The sequence below is a fragment of the Nerophis lumbriciformis genome, linkage group LG12 (assembly GCF_033978685.3).
Source record: "Nerophis lumbriciformis linkage group LG12, RoL_Nlum_v2.1, whole genome shotgun sequence".
In the NCBI taxonomy this organism is placed as follows: Eukaryota; Metazoa; Chordata; class Actinopteri; order Syngnathiformes; family Syngnathidae; genus Nerophis; species Nerophis lumbriciformis.
In genome coordinates this window covers 14,864,379-14,884,095 of record NC_084559.2, presented here as the reverse complement: position 1 = coordinate 14,884,095, position 19,717 = coordinate 14,864,379, and the positions used below count along the sequence as shown (strand labels likewise).

The window sequence follows — 19,717 nt, the reverse complement described above, 5'->3', positions numbered from 1 at the left end:
GTTACTATGGTCATCTAATTAGTTACTATGGTCATCTAATTAGTTACTATGGTCATATAACTAGTTACTATGGTAATCCCATTAGTTACTATGGTCATCTAACTAGTTACTATGGTAATCTCATTAGTTACTATGGTCATCTAATTAGTTACTATGGTCATCTAATTAGTTACTATGGTTATCTCATTAGTTACTATGGTATCTCATTGGTTACTATGGTCATCTAATTAGTTACTATGGTAATCTCATTAGTTACTATGGTCATCTAATTAGTTACTATGGTCATCTAATTAGTTACTATGGTCATCTCATTGGTTACTATGGTCATCTAATTAGTTACTATGGTAATCTAATTAGTTACTATGGTCATCTAATTAGTTACTATGGTCCTCTAATTAGTTACTATGGTAAAATCATTAGTTACTATGGTCATCTAATTAGTTACTATGGTCATATAATTAGTTACTATGGTAATCTCATTAGTTACTATGGTCATCTAATTAGTTACTATGGTAATCCATTAGTTATTATGGTAATCTCATTAGTTACTATGGTAATCTCATTAGTTACTATGGTCATCTAATTAGTTACTATGGTAATCTCATTAGTTACTATGGTCATCTAATTAGTTACTATGGTAATCTACGTCACAGCGGCTCAGACGAGGCACCAAGCAGTGTGGGCGGGAAGCGTTTCCATAGACGCGGAAGGAGATTTTCACAACAAAGTTGTAAAGCTTAGTGATATATCAGATTCTAGGTGTGTTTTTTTTACCCTTCACGTTCATATTTCACTGCTTGTTGCATTTTTGTTGCGTTTCACCTTATTGTAAAATAGGTCGATCGAAAGGGGGCGTGACATTCATATTTTGTCAATATTCAGTGTTTTATCGTTCATAGAAAAATTGAAAATTTCAATTTTTAAGGCGGTCTGTCATAACGTTTTTAGCATTCAATCAGACATTATTGTGAGGTTTTGTACTAGTGTTCCTAAAAATAGATATACCGGCCCCCAGACACATTTTTTTTCTCTAAATGTGGCCCCCGAGTCAAAATAATTGCCCAGGCCTGCTCTAACCACTGGGCCACTAAGTAGGTCAATGCAACATGCTACATGTTGCAGCATGATTATTAGCTAAAACTAAACTTGGCACTCAGCATTAAGGGTTGGAATTGGGGGTTAAATCACCAAAAATGATTCCCGGGCGCGGCCACTGCTCCCCTCACCTCCCAGGGGGTGATCAAAGGTGATGGATCAAATGAGTCAAATTTCCAATCTTCCCGAGCTTAACTTCCCGTGGTAAATTTCCGGAAAGTTTCCGGAAATTTAACGGAAACTTTCCACCCTTTTGCAACCCTACGTGGGAGATGATCTAATTTCACCTATTTGGGTTAAAATATTTTTTTGCAGACCAGTAATTATAGTCTGCAAATGATGTGCTGTTGTTGAGTGTCGGTGCTGTCTAGAACTCGGCAGAGTAACCGCGTACCGTATTTTTCGGAGTATAAGTCGCACCGGAGTATAAGTCGCACCTGCCGAAAATGCATAATAAAGAAGGGAAAAAAACATATATAAGTCGCACTGGAGCCCGGCCAAACTATGAAAAAAACTGCGACTTATAGTCCAAAAAATACGGTAATACTCTTCCATATCAGTAGGTGGCAGACGGTAGCTAATTGCTTTGCAGATGTCGGAAACAGCGGAAGGCAGTGTGCAGGTAAAAAGGTGTCTAATGCTTAAATCAAAAATAAACAAAAGGTGAGTGTATGGCGTCACATTAGTGCCAAAAATCCGAGCGCATAAAAACTGTTATCGCGCGCTGATTCTCCACTTCGTGCGCCGTCTCGGTCTGTGTGCGCGCTCTGTGTACTCCTGGCATCTCTCCTCGCGCTGTCATGTTTCTTTTTGGCACTTTGGGGGCGGGTATGCTTAGACGGCCCCTTCTTTCTGATTGGCTCTGAGCATTTTTCATATGACCAATCATTCTCCAGCGTAGCAACGTTGTAGCCATCTTACCTCGGACATCTAGCCTCAATCATTACATTGATGTCAATGGTACATGTACTAATTCAATTACCATAACTTGCTCCATTTTCCACCAATTTACAAACGGTTTGCCTTGTTACAAATCTTATTACATGTAGATATGACATAGGATGCTGTACCTGTTGAAATTACCTTTTTCGCTTTTAAAAAAAATGACTTAATTGTGCAACATAGTCAGGGGCGCCGAAAAGGGGGGGTAAAGGAGACAGATTCTAGGGGCCCATGATGGAGGGGGTCCCAGAGAGGCCCCTAATGATGATGACATTATAATACACAAAAAATAATGACACTGTGTTGGGGGCCCTGTAAAGATTATTTTCATGGGGCCCAAAATCCCTAGCGGCGCCCCTGAACATAGTTGTGTAGGGTTAGGGTTAGTCAGTTCTCTGATTATTTTAAACTGTTTCAGAATACATTATTAAAAGCTATTTTTAACATTTTAAAAACAAAATTCAAAGATTATTTCATTAATTTTATGGCTGAATCAAAAGAAATTCCATAAATTAGAAAACAAATGTTCAAGAAGAAGTGAAAATATAAAATAATGTTATTGCTGGTGGACCAGTTCTGGCTGAAAGATGTGATTATGGTGTTTGTTGTCTTATTATTTATTTGGGTCACATTTTGTATTACCCTGTATTGTGTTTATGTGGTATTAAATAACCTTCATCAGCGCGCGACATTTTTTTTATCCACTTCTTCCTCCGTAAATCTTGATACATATTGACGATGACCCGCCCTGCTATACTTCTGATTGGCTCTGAGCATTTTTCAGCATTTTTCGCCTGACCAATCAGAAAGAAGGGGCCGTCTAAGCACACCCGCCCCCAAAGTGCCAAAAAGAAACATGACAGCGCGAGGAGAGATGCCAGGAGTACACAGAGCGCGCACTAGAGATGCGCGGATAGGCAATTATTTCATCCGCAACCGCATCAGAAAGTCGTCAACCATCCGCCATCCACCCGATGTAACATTTGATCAGAACCGCACCCGCCCGCACCCGCCCGTTGTTATATATCTAATATAGACGATGCAAGGCATAAGTGAGGTTATAAAGCTTTTGCCTGTTAAAGAAAGGAGACTGATCCAATGCAGCACAGACATTCGCGTGCCACGCTGTCACGACCCAGACGCACACCAGTGCGCAATCATATGGGAGCCGCGCTGAGCGCACCTCCAAGCGCGTCTCGCTGCCGGCGACGGCCGGGTATGGGCCCGACGCTCCAGCGCCATCCATTTTCAGGGCTAGTTGATTCGGCAGGTGGGTTGTTACACACTCCTTAGCGGGTTCCGACTTCCATGGCCACCGTCCTGCTGTCTATATCAACCAGGGTGAGCCCCACCCCTTTCGTGAGCGCACTGCGCGCAGAGTGACCCCTGTTACGCGCCCCCGGCAACAGGGGTGGCGGGCAGGTAAGCTGCGCGGGCGGAGCACGCGGAGTGACCCCTGTTACGAGCCCCTGGCCACGGGGGTGGCGGGCAGGTAAGCTGCTTACCTGCTGCGCGTGACGCCGGCCGCGGCGAAGGCGGACGAGGCGGGGTGTCGGTGCGGTGGGCGCGGTGGTGACCCTGGACGTGCGTCGGGCCCTTCAGCTACGGCTCCCGGTGGGGCCCTCTCGGGGGAAGGGGCCTCGGTCCCGGACCCCGGCGAGGCGTCCCTTCTCCGCTCCGTAAAAGTGTCCATCTCTTTTTTTTTTCTTCTTCTGTTGTGGCATATGCTGGAGGTGCCTGCTCGTTTTTCGTATGTGGGTAACAACATTTAACTATGTATATATATTTCCGAATTGGTTTAACTGCCACCCGCCTGAATCTATTTAAAATCTAATTTTTTTTTATTTCAACCGCCCGACCCGACCCAACCCGACCCGCAGATAAAATCTAATTTTTTTTAATTTCATCCGCCCGATCCGCGGATAATCCGCGGACTCCGCGGTTGTGCCCGCAAACCGCGCATCTCTAGCGTGCACAGACCGAGACAGCGCGCGCGCAGAAAGGCACCGCACGCACGCAGAAAGGCACCGCGCGCGCAGAAAGGCACCGCGCGCGCGCAGAAAGGCACCACGCGCGCGCAAAAGGGTGTCGCGCGCGCGCACGAAGTGGAGAATCAGTGCGCAATAACAGTTTTTATGCGCTCGGATTTTTGGCACTAATGTGACGCCATATGAGTGCCCCTAAGAAAAGGCATTGAAGCTTAGGGAAGGCTATGCAGAACGAAACTAAAACTGAACTGGCTACAAAGGAGAAAAAAACCCAGAATGCTGGACGACAGCAAAGACTTACTGTGGAGCAAAGACGCCGTCCACAATGTGCATCCGAACATGACATGACAATCAAACAATGTCCCCACAAAGAAAGATAAAAAAACCTGAAATATTCTTGATTGCTAAAACAAAGTAGATGCGGGAAATATCACTCAAAGGAAGACATGAAACTGTTACAGGAAAATACCAAAATAAAGAGAAAAAGCCACCAAAATAGGAGCGCAAGACAAGAACTAAAACACTACACAGGAAAACAGCAAAAACTATAGTGATGCATGCTTGGTTATGCTTTAAAGTCATACCCAACAATTACGACAACGACTTTTTACTGTCAACTGAGTTTCGTTTTTTTAACGTTTTCTTCCGGTGGTGTGCCTTTGGATTTTTGTCAATGCGCCTTGGCTCAAAAAAAGGTTGAAAAACACTGCTGTAGCCTGCACGTGTGCCTTTGAGGATGTGTTGAAGTTCACCATCCCTGCTGCTCCCGTGCCTCAGCATCTTGTAGCAAATGACTTTTTTATTTGGAGTCACTTTACTAAAGTTCGCCATAACTCCTGGTCGCGCCATCAAGCCGTCGGGAGGATTGTGAGTAAGAGTCGTTCATCACCAGCAGCGAGCATATACACACAGCCGTATCTCGCTACATCCAGCGTGCTGCTTTGACAAGGACATAGGTTGCGTGTCCGCAAAGATCGTAAATAATAAATATCGACTTTTCTCTCAGGGTTGTGCCTATTTTACGCTTTAAACCACCACTATTTCGCCGATATAATCGATCAATAACAGAATAAACAAAAACCTCATTGTTTTTAATGCATGGAATACAAACTAAAAAAACGGATGGATTGATTGGTCGGAAATAAGCTTTATTAAATATTAATAATTTTTGGGGTCCCAATTTTTTGTAAGCGTTTTGAAAAAAAATTATAAATGTATGCATTATCCTGTTATATCTCACATTCTATAAAAAAAAGGTTGTCATAAATGTTACTTAATTCATTAAAAAAATAATAGAAAAAAAACACATATGTAAATGTATTCAGTTATTAACATTCATTCACTTTCTTCTTGTCATGATCTGTGGTCTGAATCATGTTTTTGTTATTTTCTGTTTGTTTTAAGACGCCATAGTTCCTGTTTTTGTGCACTCTTGTTTGTTTTAGTTTCTATGGCGACTGCCTCCATACTTGCCAACCCTCCCGGATTTTCCGGGAGACTCCCGAAATTCAGCGCCTCTCCCGAAAACCTCCCGGGACAAATTTTCTCCCGAAAATCTCCCGAAATTCAGGCGGACTCAGGTCCTCATGGACCTGAGTCCGCTAACCCACAACGTAAACAGCATACCTGCCCAATAACGTTATAACTGTAGAATGATGGAGGGCAAGTTCTTGGTTTCTTATGTGGGTTTATTGTTAGGCAGTTTCTTTAAGGTCCTCCCAGCGTGGCAACAACACAGCAGTCACTTTTTTGTATACCGTAAAGCAGTTCGTCTGCCGTAAACAGCAATGTTGTGACACTCTTAAACAGGACAATACTGCCATCTAGTGCATTTGATGAAAGCACTTTTGTGCGTGCCACACGGAATGCATCATCAGAGAGGGTGTTCAGCATGGTTCGAAAAATAGTGACAGAGAATAGAACAAGGATGGAAAATTCATCCCTTAACTCAACAATGAGTAGATGAGTGTTATGTGTGTGTATATGTGTAAATAAATGAACACTGAAATTCAAGTATTTATTTTATATATATATATATATATATATATATATATATATATAAAATAAATATATATATATAATACAAATTAAAAAAACAGCTTTGTTTTGCTAGTCAACATTGCAACTTTTTCTAATTTAAATTTCACCTGTAAGCATACTTGCCAACCTTGAGATCTCCGCATTCGGGAGGTTGGGGGGTGGGTGTTAGGGGTGTTGGGGGGTGTTGAGGTGGGCGGGGTCAGGATCGGGGTTAAGGGAGAGGAGTATATTTATAGCTAGAATTCACTGATATTCAAGTATTTCTTTATATATATATATATATATATATATATATATATATATATATATATATATATATATATATATATATATATATATATATATATATATATATATGTATGTGTGGGAAAAAAATCACAAGACTATTTCATCTCTACAGGCCTGTTTCATGAGGGGGGGTACCCTCAATCGTCAGGAGATTTTTTTCCCACACTTACATATATTGCGCTCTACTACGGTATCGAGCACTATTTTTTGGATAAACTTATTAAGACATATATATATATATATATATATATATATATATATATATATATATATATATATATATATATATATATATATATATATATATATATAATAAATACTTGACTTTCAGTGAATTCTAGCTATATATATATTTTAGCGACAATCGCTCTGTTTTGCCTTGGTTTTGGATTTCTTACCCCCAAGCTGCTTCCTGCCGTTCATCCTGCAATTTCAGGACACGACCTTGGCAGCAATGCGACCCATACGCAACACTTTGCCCCCCCCCCCCCCCCCCCCCCCCCAAAAAACACCACCATTTTAACATGCTGATTATCAAGAAAAACTTCTAGATAAGAAATATAGTACAAACAAAAATACAATAGAAAGTACTACACACAACCCTGGTGGCTTTATGAAATAATAAAAATGAAAATGATAAAGAAATAATAAGAATGTAAAGCAATTATTTTGAAAAGAAAACATTTTATTCTGCTTATCCAACCCAACGCCCTCGACGCAAATCCCATAGGGGTGATGGAAGGATGGTCAGCGCCGAGAGCTGCGGCCTACCACCATGACCTCGCACTCCCTTCCCTCTGTTGCTAGATATCTCGAGATGTACGTTGTAATATGTATATGTGCCTTGCTATGGAGGTTTTTTCCCACTCCAGACTAGGCCCCCTTAGGAGCCCAGTCTAGATTGTATTTTTTTACTCATCCTTCCCCAGCGTTTTACCTTTTTCCCCATCTTTTACGGGGCGCCTTGTGGCGACCCATCAGCGTTCCTGTTCTGTAACCCTGTACACTGTTTGTTTGTCTAATCTTGAACGGGTTTGTGCTGAAAACAAAGTTCCGTTGTACTTGTGCAATGACAATAAAGACCTATCTATAAAGACCAATCTATCATCTATCTATCTGAGGTTTAAGCAGAGAAGCCAGACTTCCCTCTCTTCAGCTACTTCGTCCAGCTCCAACCGAGGGATCCTGAGGCGTTCCAAGGACAACTGGGAGACATAGTCTCCCCAACATATCCTGGATCTTCACTGTGGTCTCCTACCGGTTGGATGTGCCCTAAATTTTGTTCTTATCTGTACTGTACCGTTCAAATTTGAATGACAATAAAAAGGAAGTCTAAGTCTAAGTCTAAGTCTAAACACCTACCCAGGGATGCGTCCTGACTCGATGCCCGAACCACCTTATCTGGCTCCTATCGATGATGATAGAGATTCTCACCCTATCTCGAAGGGAGACCCGACACATGACAAAAGGAAATTGAGAGCTTTGTCTACCCTTTTTTTTATCACAGTGTATCAATAAAGGGTCTGCATCACTGCAGACGCCACACCAATACGCCTGTCAATTTTACGATGCACTCTTCCCTCACTCGTGAACAAAGACTCTGAGGTACTTTAATTCTCACTCTAGACGCTTCACACTCGGCTAAGAGACCGTTCCAGTGAGAGCTGGATATCCTGGCCGGATGAAGCCATCAGGACCACATCAGACACCTAATCCTGCAGCCACCAAAGCAGATCCCTTCAACGACCTGACTGCGCCTTGAAATTATGTCCATAAAAGTTTTGAACAGAATTGGTGACAAGGGGCAGCCCTGGGGGAGTCCAACCCTCACTGGAAACCGGTCCGGCATACCAAGCTCTGACACTGATCGTACAGGGAGCGGACCGCCACAAACAGAAAAGTCCGATACCCCGTTGTGGAAGTCGCCTCCCAGCAGCTCCACTGCAGACACGGCACAAGAGCCCAGCGTGCAGGTTCAACAAGGTTTTAATGAATGTTTTTCTTTCCAACAACAGTTTTCTCTACTAGAACGTGACTTCTCAGCCACGTCCGTATCTTCCTCCCCCTCTACTCCCGGCCGCTTACTGTTAAAGACAACAGATGATTAGATTAACACGTACCACCTGTGAAATCTAATCAACTGACAGCTGTGTCTCGCCGTCAGCACATGCCACGCCCCCGTCTGATGGTGCTCTGTCTTCAGCACCATGAACAGAGGCGGTGACCTTTGCTCCTGCAGGCATGCTGATCACATTCTCTCTCCACGCCCGTACTCTCTGAGCACTCCCCACAGGACTTCCCGAGGGACACGCTCTAATACCTTCTCCAAGTCCAAAACGCACATTTACCGTATTTTCCGGACCATACCAAACACAAAAGCAGTCGCGTTATGACATAATCCCATCAATTGTTAATAATAAATAATAATACAAACACAACTCGCTGCTTGTGCGTGGTGGAAGAATACGTACCGTATTTTCCGGATCATAGGGCGCACCGGATTACAAGGCGCACTGCCGATGATCTTTTTTCATATATACGGCGCACCGGATTATAGGGCGCATTAAAGGAGCCATATTATTATTATTTTTTTCTAAATGGTAAAAGACTTCCTTGTGGTCTACATAACTTGTAATGGTAGTTCTTTGGTCAAAATGTTGCATAGATGATGTTTTACACATCATCTTCAAGTCGCTTTCTGACATGCACCGTTTTGTGGGCGGTCCTATTTACGTGGCTCACCTTCGACAGCGTCTTCTCCCCGTCATCTTTGTTGTAGCGGTGTAGCGTGCAAGGACGGGAGTGGAAGAAATGTCAAAAGATGGAGCTAACTGTTTTAATGACATTCCGACTTTACTTCAATCAATAACGGAGCAGCATCTCCTCATCCGGAAACAACAACAACGCCGGAAATGTGTCCCGTGAAAAACTGTCCGACCGGAACTCTCTAATAACTAAAGTTCCTTGGGTGAATAATGTAAACTCACTACACCGGTATGTTTTAGCGCTTTCATAGCGAGTTTACTGACAGATATAAGTAAGAACTTTACACTATTTTATATTAGAAATGGCAACAGTGGAGGATGAATGTCCCATAACAAGAAGATAGAGAAAATGTCACGGCGGGGTTGCACCTTACTGCGGGGTCGTTCTCCCAGGAAGGCATATGGACTATTCTGGACAAGGCGTGCAGGTGAAAACATGATTTATTCCTCAAAATCAAAGTACTACAAAAAACTGATTGCACAAGGAGCTAAACTAACACTTAGCATAAACTATGAACAAAGAAAACTTACGTTGACTGTGGCATGAAATAAACAAGACTTACTTAGACAAGGCATGAAGCGAACACTTTGCATAAACTATGCCATGGAACAAACAAGACTTACCAGTAGGTTGCGTGAAGCAAACAATGACGTCAGGCCGACTGACTGGCAAAGGCAGAATTAAATAATGGCTCTGATTAGAGACAGGTGAGCGTCCCGAACACCAGAGGTAGGTGAAAACAATAAGTAACCATGGTAACAAACACAGGAGGTGCACAAACAGGGAACTAAAGGAGTCCAAAATTAACAGAACATAACAAAAACATGATCCGGACCACGGATCATGACGGAAAAAGAAGAAGCTTATCGACTACGGACTACAAAGGTGGACGTGCACAATTTTTCAGGATCTATGCAGATCCCAAATACAGGTAAGAAAAGTTGCGTTTGCGTAATATTGCGAAACATAACGCCAGCTCTCCAAATCTGAGGCCATGGTTCTCAGCAGGAAACCGATAGTTTGTACAATCCAGGTAGAGGACGAGACTCTGTCCCAGGTGGAGGAGTCTAAGTATCTCGGGGTCTTGTTCACGAGTGAGGGAAAGATGGAGAAGGAAATCAGCCGGAGAATCGGAGCAGCTGGGGCAGTATTGCAGTCTCTCTGCCGCACTGTTGTGACGAAACGAGAGCTGAGCCAGAAGGCAAAGCTCTCAGGTCTACCGAGCTATCTACATTCCTACGCTCACCTATGGTCATGAAGTGTGGGTCATGACCGAAAGAATAAGATCGCGGATACGAGCGGCCGAAATGAGTTTCCTCAGAAGGGTGGCTGGCATCTCCCTTAGAGATAGGGTGAGAGACCCCGCGGCAAGCCAAGGACCAGAACGCAAGTCAACATCTTAGAAGAAAAACTGAACATTTGTGCAATATTATGATAAAAGTTAGAATTTTACACCATAACAGTCGCAACTTTACAAGAAAAGCTTAACATTTTGGCAATTTTATGAAAAGAGTCGTAATTTTACTCGACAAAAGTCACAATTTTATAAGAAAACTTTAAAATGTTGGCAACATTATAATAATAATCGGAATTTTACTTGGCAAAATGATGACAAAAGTAATAATTTTACTCAAAAAATGTCACCATTTTACAAGAACAACAAAAAATACGGTGATAAAAATCAGAATTGTATATGACAAATGTCACCATTTCGCATTAAAAATAAATCCATCCATTTTCTACCGCTTGTCCCTTTTTGGGGTCGCTGGAGCCTATCTCAGCTGCATTTTACATAAAATAGTAATAATTTTACTCAAAAAAATTTCACTATTTTACAAGAACAAAAAAAATGGCAATACTGTGATAAAAGTCATAATTTTATAAGACAAATGTCACCATTTTGCATTAAAAATAAATAATTTTACATAAGAAAAGTAACAATTTTACGAGAAAATATTGCAATATTAAAGAAACAAAAAGAATATGTGACTGTGTAAACAAAGCAATGTCCCCATTAAGTAAGAATTGCGAGAACACACACACACACACACACACACACACACACATACATGTCTTGCCTACTTAGTGTGGACTCACGTTTGGTTAGTAGGTTGTGAGGGCCCCCCTTTCCACTATAGCTAGAATGATGAAAAATATATATCTAGCATTGCGAGAACACACACACACACACACACACACACACACACACACACACACACACACACACACACACACACACACACACACACACACACACACACACACATTCTTGTACTTGTTCACTTCTTGAGACCTCCGAAAAATGCCTACCTCTTTAGGACCACCCTTTCTCGATATATAAAAATTAGTATTTACAACATTAATAATATATACATACTATGCAAATATAAAAACGCTTGTTGTGAAAAATGAGTTGGAATTTCACAAAAAAAATTATTATAATAAAAGTCATAATTTTACTCAACGCAAGTCAACATCTTAGAAGAAAAACTGAACATTTGTGCAATATTATGAAAAAAGTTAGAATTTTACACAATAACAGTCGCAACTTTACAAGAAAAGCTTAACATTTTGGCAATTTTATGAAAAGAGTCGGAATTTTACTCGACAAAAGTCACAATTTTATAAGAAAACTTTAAAATGTTGGCAACATTATAATAATAATCGGAATTTTACTTGGCAAAAATGATGACAAAAGTAATAATTTTACTCAAAAAATGTCACCATTTTACAAGAACAACAAAAAATACGGTGATAAAAGTCAGAATTGTATATGACAAATGTCACCATTTCGCATTAAAAATAAATCCATCCATTTTCTACCGCTTGTCCTTTTTTGGGGTCGCTGGAGCCTATCTCATCTGCATTTTACATAAAATAGTAATAATTTTACTCAAAAAAATTTCACTATTTTACAAGAACAAAAAAAATGGCAATACTGTGATAAAAGTCATAATTTTATATGACAAATGTCACCATTTTGCATTAAAAATAAATAATTTTACATAAGAAAAGTAACAATTTTACGAGAAAATATTGCAATATTAAAGAAACAAAAAGAATATGTGACTGTGTAAACAAAGCAATGTCCCCATTAAGTAAGCATTGCGAGAACACACACACACACACACACACACATACATCTCTTGCCTACTTAGTGTGGACCCACGTTTGGTTAGTAGGTTGTGAGGGCCCCCCTTTCCACTATAGCTAGAATGATGAAAAATATATATCTAGCATTGCGAGAACACACACACACACACACACACACACACACACACACACACACACACACACACACACACACACACATTATTGTACTTGTTCACTTCTTGAGACCTCCGAAAAATGGCTTCCTCTTTAGGACCACCCTTTCTCGATATATAAAGATTAGTATTTACAACATTAATAATATATACATACTATGCAAATATAAAAACGCTTGTTGTGAAAAATGAGTTGGAATTTCACAAGAAAAAGTATTATAATAAAAGTCGTAATTTTACTCAACGCAAAGTCAACATCTTAGAAGAAAAACTGAACATTTGTGCAATATTATGATAAAAGTTAGAATTTTACACAATAACAGTCGCAACTTTACAAGAAAAGCTTAACATTTTGGCAATTTTATGAAAAGAGTCGTAATTTTACTCGACAAAAGTCACAATTTTATAAGAAAACTTTAAAATGTTGGCAACATTATAATAATAATCGGAATTTTACTTGGCAAAATGATGACAAAAGTAATAATTTTACTCAAAAAATGTCACCATTTTACAAGAACAACAAAAAATACGGTGATGAAAGTCAGAATTGTATATGACAAATGTCACCATTTCGCATTAAAAATAAATCCATCCATTTTCTACCGCTTGTCCTTTTTTGGGGTCGCTGGAGCCTATCTCAGGCTGCATTTTACATAAAATAGTAATAATTTTACTCAAAAAAATTTCACTATTTTACAAGAACAAAAAAAATCATAATTTTATATGACAAATGTCACCATTTTGTATTAAAAATAAATAATTTTACATAAGAAAAGTAACAATTTTACGAGAAAATATTGCAATATTAAAGAAACAAAAAGAATATGTGACTGTGTAAACAAAGCAATGTCCCCATTAAGTAAGCATTGCGAGAACACACACACACACACACACACACACACACACACACATACATGTCTTGCCTACTTAGTGTGGACTCACGTTTGGTTAGTAGGTTGTGAGGGCCCCCCTTTCCACTATAGCTAGAATGATGAAAAAAATATATATATCTAGCACTAGATGGGAGTAGAGAGTTGCAAACTCACTTCAGAATGCAGAATACACAAAGTAAAAAAAATATTATATATATATATATGTGAGGACCGACCGCTGTTGCTAGGTAGATTTGACATCTAGGCCAGAGAGGACATCTCCTCTCTGGCCTGGGAACGCTTCGGGATTCCCCAGGAGCAAGTCGCTAATGTTGCTCTGGAGAGGGAAGTCTGGGGGTCTCTGCTGGAGCTGTTGTCCCCGCGACCCGATTCCGGATAAGCGGTTGAAGATGGATGGATGGATGGAAAACGCCAGTTACCACCTTATACACACCATAATAATACTCCAATGTTTAATGCGCCTACACTCCATCAAGCGGTGCGGCTTCATAGCTTACCAAAGTCGTACTAAAACAGATTTTTGAGCGCCGTGTGTGTAATGTTCTATATTTTCAATGGAACATATAAAATGCTGGTGTTGTTTACTTGAGTCATATTGCCATCATAGTGCAGTCTACACATATCTCTTATGTTTGACTGCCATCTACTGGTCACACTTATCATTACACCATGTACCAAATAACATTGCTTCGAGGTCAGGTAAGCACAACCAGAATTATTGGAAGTTATAGAGTTTGAATGATGGGTTTAGTTGTGTTTTTGTATGTTTCTAGGTGCATTCAAAACCCGAACGGAAAATAAATTCCATACACCGTCAAAATATATGTGCCACCATCAATTCCACACGCACACACACACACTCAAGGTCCACTTTTTCCCGAAACAAAAAGCTTTCAGATCTGCCATCCAGTCTCTTCCCTCACCTCCTTTATCCCTTTCTGTCTCTCGCCTTGCCTTTTTGTTTGCATCTGTCTTCATCTGCCGCCTCATGCACCGCACTTCACAATCATTTCTTTTCGGGGGTACCTGAAATTGCCTGTAATTTCCACGTCCTGTTTTGACAAGTGCCGCCCTCCCCCCCCTTAGAGTATGGATTTCCTTTCCATCTGCATATTTACTTTCTCATTTCTCTTCATTCTTGGCTCATTTTATACACACACGTACATGAACACGCACACACACACACACATTCTTGTATTTCTTACCTTCTTGAGACCTCCGAAGTATGCCTACCTCTTTAGGACCACCCTATCTAGATATATAAAGATGTGTATTTACAACATTAATAATATCTTCTTCCCCAGGGCCATAACCATCCTGAACGGACTGCCCCATTGTCCCTCATAACTGCCTTCTCTTCGGTGCAATAACCCATTCCACCAACCACCCTGTTTTTGTTTTGTTTTTTTCATGTATATATTCATTTCACACCATATTCATTGCACTTCTACATTTTTAAAATTTTTATATATTTGCACATTGTTTTTCTAGCATGCACACATCGCACTGTATGGAATGGCCTCAATCTCGTTACCTTGCGTAATGACAATAAAGCTGATTCTGATATATACATACTATGCAAATATAAAAAAGCTTGTTGTGAAAAATCAGTTGGAATTTCACAAGAAAAAGGTCAGTTTACCAGAAAAACTTAGAATTTTGGCAATATTGTGATAAAAGTCGTCATTTTACTCAACACAAGTCAAAATTTTACAAGAAAAACCGAACATTTGTGCAATATTATGATAATAGTTGGAATTTTACTCGACAAAAGTTAGAATTTCGGAAGAAAACTTTAACATTTTGGCAATATTATAATAATAATCTGAATTTTATTTGGCAGAATTATGACAAATAAATAATATTTAATCAAAAACAACCAAAACATTTGCAATATTGTGAAAAGTCAGAATTTTATATGACAAATGTCACCATTTGGCATTACAAAAGTAATAATTTTTTATTAAAAAATAATAATTTTATGAGAAAATATTGCAGTATTACAGAAACAGAAATAATATGGGAAATTGTTCCCAATTTTATAAGACAAAAGTCGACACATTGTGAGAAAAAGACTGCTTTTATTTTATTTTTATTTTATTTTTTTGTAATTGGTTTATTAATTACTTCAAGTTATTACAGTATGTCTGTATATGCATATGTATTTATGTTTTATTAATTTTGACCAGAGGGGGTGCATTTAACTTTCTTACACACACATGTTATTACATATGTTGGCCAGAGGGGAGCACTTCAAATGTTTACACACATTTGTTATTTCATATGTTGACCAGAGGGGGGAGCACTTTTAAAACATACACAGTCAATTTGAAAAATCCCTCCTTTTTGGGACCACCCTCATTTTGATAGATTTCACCACCAGGGGTGCAAATGAGACATTCTCTATTAGATGCAATGTTATTGGGACCATGATTTATGTCCTAACTTGTTCACACCTCCTCATATGGAAGCTACTTTTCCTGGTTGACGTCTCAAGAAGGGTTGACATACAAGAACACACACACACACGCACACACACATACATGTCTTGCCTACTTTGTGTGGACCCACGTTTGGTCAGTAGGTTGTGGTTGTGAGGGCCCCCCTTTCTACTATAGCTAGAATGATGAAAATATATATCTAGCACTAGATGGGAGTAGAGAGTTGCAAACTCACTTCAGAATGCAAAACACACAAAGTAAAAAAAAAAAGATTTCACTTTTGTAGTTGTGAGGACCGACCGCTGTTGCTAGGTAGATTTGACCGTACACACGCATAGTAGTAAGTTATGCGAGTTGGCCATTTTTAAGGACGGCAAACACACACACACACACACACACACACACACACACACACACACACACACACATTCTTGTATTTCTTACCTTCTTGAGACCTCTGAAATATGCCTACCTCTTTAGGACAACCCTATCTAGATATATAAAGATGTGTATTTACAACATTAATAATATATACATACTATGCAAATATAAAAAAGCTTGTTGTGAAAAATGAGTTGGAATTTCACAAGAAAAAGGTCAGTTTCACAAGAAAAACTTTGAATTTTGGCAGTATTGTGAAAAAAGTCGTCATTTTACTCAACACAAGTCAAAATTTTACAAGAAAAACCGAACATTTGTGCAATATTATGATAATAGTTGGAATTTTACTCGATAACAGTCGCAATTTTACAAGAAAAACTTAACATTTTGGCAATTTTATGAAAAGAGTCGTAATTTTACTCGACAAAAGTCACAATTTCGGAAGAAAACTTTAACATTTTGGCAATATTATAATAATAATCTGAATTTTATTTGGCAGAATTATGACAAATAAATAATATTTAATCAAAAACAACCAAAACATTTGCAATATTGTGAAAAGTCAGAATTGTATATGACAAATGTCACCATTTTGCATTACAAAAGTAATAATTTTTCATAAAAAAGTAATAATTTTTATGAGAAAATATTGCAGTATTACAGAAACAGAAATAATATGAGAAATTGTTCCCAATTTTATAAGACAAAAGTCGACACATTGTGAGAAAAAGACTGCTTTTAGCTATTTTTTTTGTTTATAATTGTTTTTTAATCTTTTTTAATTACTTCAAGTTATTACAGTATGTCTGTATATGCATATGTATTTATGTTTTATTAATTTTGACCAGAGGGGGTGCATTTAACTTTCTTACACACACATGTTATTACATATGTTGGCTAGAAGGGAGCACTTTAAAATGTTTACATACACTTGTTATTTCATATGTTGACCAGAGGGGGGGAGCACTTTTAAAACATACACAGTCAATTTGAAAAATCCCTCCTTTTTGGGACCACCCTCATTTTGATAGATTTCACCACCAGGGGTGCAAATGAGACATTCTCTATTAGATGCGATGGTTTTCCGTATTGGGACCATGATTTCGGTCCCAACTTGTTCACACCTCCTCATATGGAAGCTACTTTCCCTGGTTGATGTCTCAAGAAGAATAGACATACAAGAACACACACACACGCAAACACACATACATGTCCTGCCTACTTTGTGTGGACCCACGTTTGGTTAGTAGGTTGTGAGGGCCCCCCTTTCCACTATAGCTAGAATGATGAAAAAAATATATCTAGCACTAGATGGGAGTAGAGAGTTGCAAACTCACTTCAGAATGCAAAACACACAAAGTAAAAAAAAAAAGATTTCACTTTTGTAGTTGTGAGGACCGACCGCTGTTGCTAGGTAGATTTGACCGTACACACGCATAGTAGTTAGTTATGCGAGTTGGCCATTTTTAAGGACGGCAAACACACACACACACACACACACACACACACACACACACACACACACACACACATTATTGTGTTTGTTACCTTTTTGACACCTGAGAAAAATGCCTATCTCTTTAGGACCACCCTTTCTAGATATATAAAGATGTGTATTTACAACATTAATAATATATACATACTATGCAAATATAAAAAAGCTTGTTGTGAAAAATGAGTTGGAATTTCACAAGAAAAAGGTCAGTTTCACAAGAAAAACTTAGAATTTTGGCAGTATTATGATAAAAGTCGTCATTTTACTCAACACAAGTCAAAATTTTACAAGAAAAACCGAACATTTGTGCAATATTATGATAATAGTTGGAATTTTACTCGATAACAGTCGCAATTTTACAAGAAAAACTTAACATTTTGGCAATTTTATGAAAAGAGTCGTAATTTTACTCGACAAAAGTCAGAATTTCGGAAGAAAACTTTAACATTTTGGCGATATTATAATAATAATCTGAATTTTATTTGGCAAAATTATGACAAAAGTAATAATTTTACTCAAAAACAACCAAAACATTTGCAATATTGTGAAAAGTCAGAATTTTATATGACAAATGTCACCATTTTGCATTACAAAAGTAATAATTTTTCATAAAAAAGAAAATATTGCAGTATTACAGAAACAGAAATAATATGGGAAATGGTTCCCAATTTTATAAGACAAAAGTCGACACATTGTGAGAAAAAGACTGCTTTTAGTTATTTATTTTTTTTTGTAATTGGTTTTTAATCTTTATTAATTACTTCAAGTTATTACAGTATGTCTGTATATGCATTAGAGATGCGCGGATAGGCAATTATTTCATCCGCAACCGCATCAGAAAGTCGTCTACCATCCGCCATCCACCCGTTCTAACATTTGATCAGAACCGCACCCGCCCGCACCCGCCCGTTGTTATATATCTAATATAGACGATGCAAGGCATTAGTGAGGTTATAAAGCTTTTGCCTGTTAAAGAAAGGAGACTGATCCAATGCAACACAGACATTTGCGTGCCACGCTGTCACGACCCAGACGCACACCAGTGCGCAATCATATGGGAGCCGCGCTGAGCGCACCTCCAAGCGCGTCTCGCTGCCGGCGACGGCCGGGTATGGGCCCGACGCTCCAGCGCCATCCATTTTCAGGGCTAGTTGATTCGGCAGGTGGGTTGTTACACACTCCTTAGCGGGTTCCAACTTCCATGGCCACCGTCCTGCTGTCTATATCAACCAGGGTGAGCCCCACCCCTTTCGTGAGCGCACTGCGCGCGGAGTGACCCCTGTTATGAGCCCCCGGCCACGGGGGTGGCGGGCAGGTAAGCTGCTTACCTGCTGCGCGTAACGCCGGCCGCGGCGAAGGCGGACGAGGTGGGGTGTCGGTGCGGTAGGCGCGGTGGTGACTCTGGACGTGCGTCGGGCCCTTCTCGCGGATCACCTCAGCTACAGCTCCCGGTGGGGCCCTCTCGGGGGAAGGGGCCTCGATCCCGGACCCCGGCGAGGCGTCCCTTACCGAACATTTGTGCAATATTATGATAATAGTTGGAATTTTACTCGATAACAGTCGCAATTTTGCAAGAAAAACTTAACATTTTGGCAATTTTATGAAAAGAGTCGTAATTTTACTCGACAAAAGTCACAATTTTGGAAGAAAACTTTAACATTTTGGCAATATTATAATAATAATCTGAATTTTATTTGGCAGAATTATGACAAAAGTAATAATTTTACTCAAAAACAACCAAAACATTTGCAATATTGTGAAAAGTCAGAATTGTATATGACAAATGTCACCATTTGGCATTACAAAAGTAATAATTTTTCATAAAAAAAGTAATAATTTTTATGAGAAAATATTGCAGTATTACAGAAACAGAAATAATATGGGAAATTGTTCCCAATTTTATAAGACAAAATTCGACACATTGTGAGAAAAAGACTGCTTTTAGTTTATTTTTATTTTTTTTTGTAATTGGTTTTTAATCTTTATTAATTACTTCAAGTTATTACAGTATGTCTGTATATGCATATGTATTTATGTTTTATTAATTTTGACCAGAGGGGGTGCATTTAACTTTCTTACACACACATGTTATTACATATGTTGGCCAGAGGGGAGCACTTTA

General features: G+C 39.3%; 1 protein-coding gene across 1 annotated transcript in view; it reads right to left on the bottom strand.

The window, feature by feature from the left end:
• The window catches only part of LOC140679259 (semaphorin-4C-like), a 391,991-nt gene that overhangs the window by 225,102 nt on the left and 147,172 nt on the right, over positions 1-19,717 (bottom strand). The gene's annotated exons all lie outside the window — the stretch shown is intronic.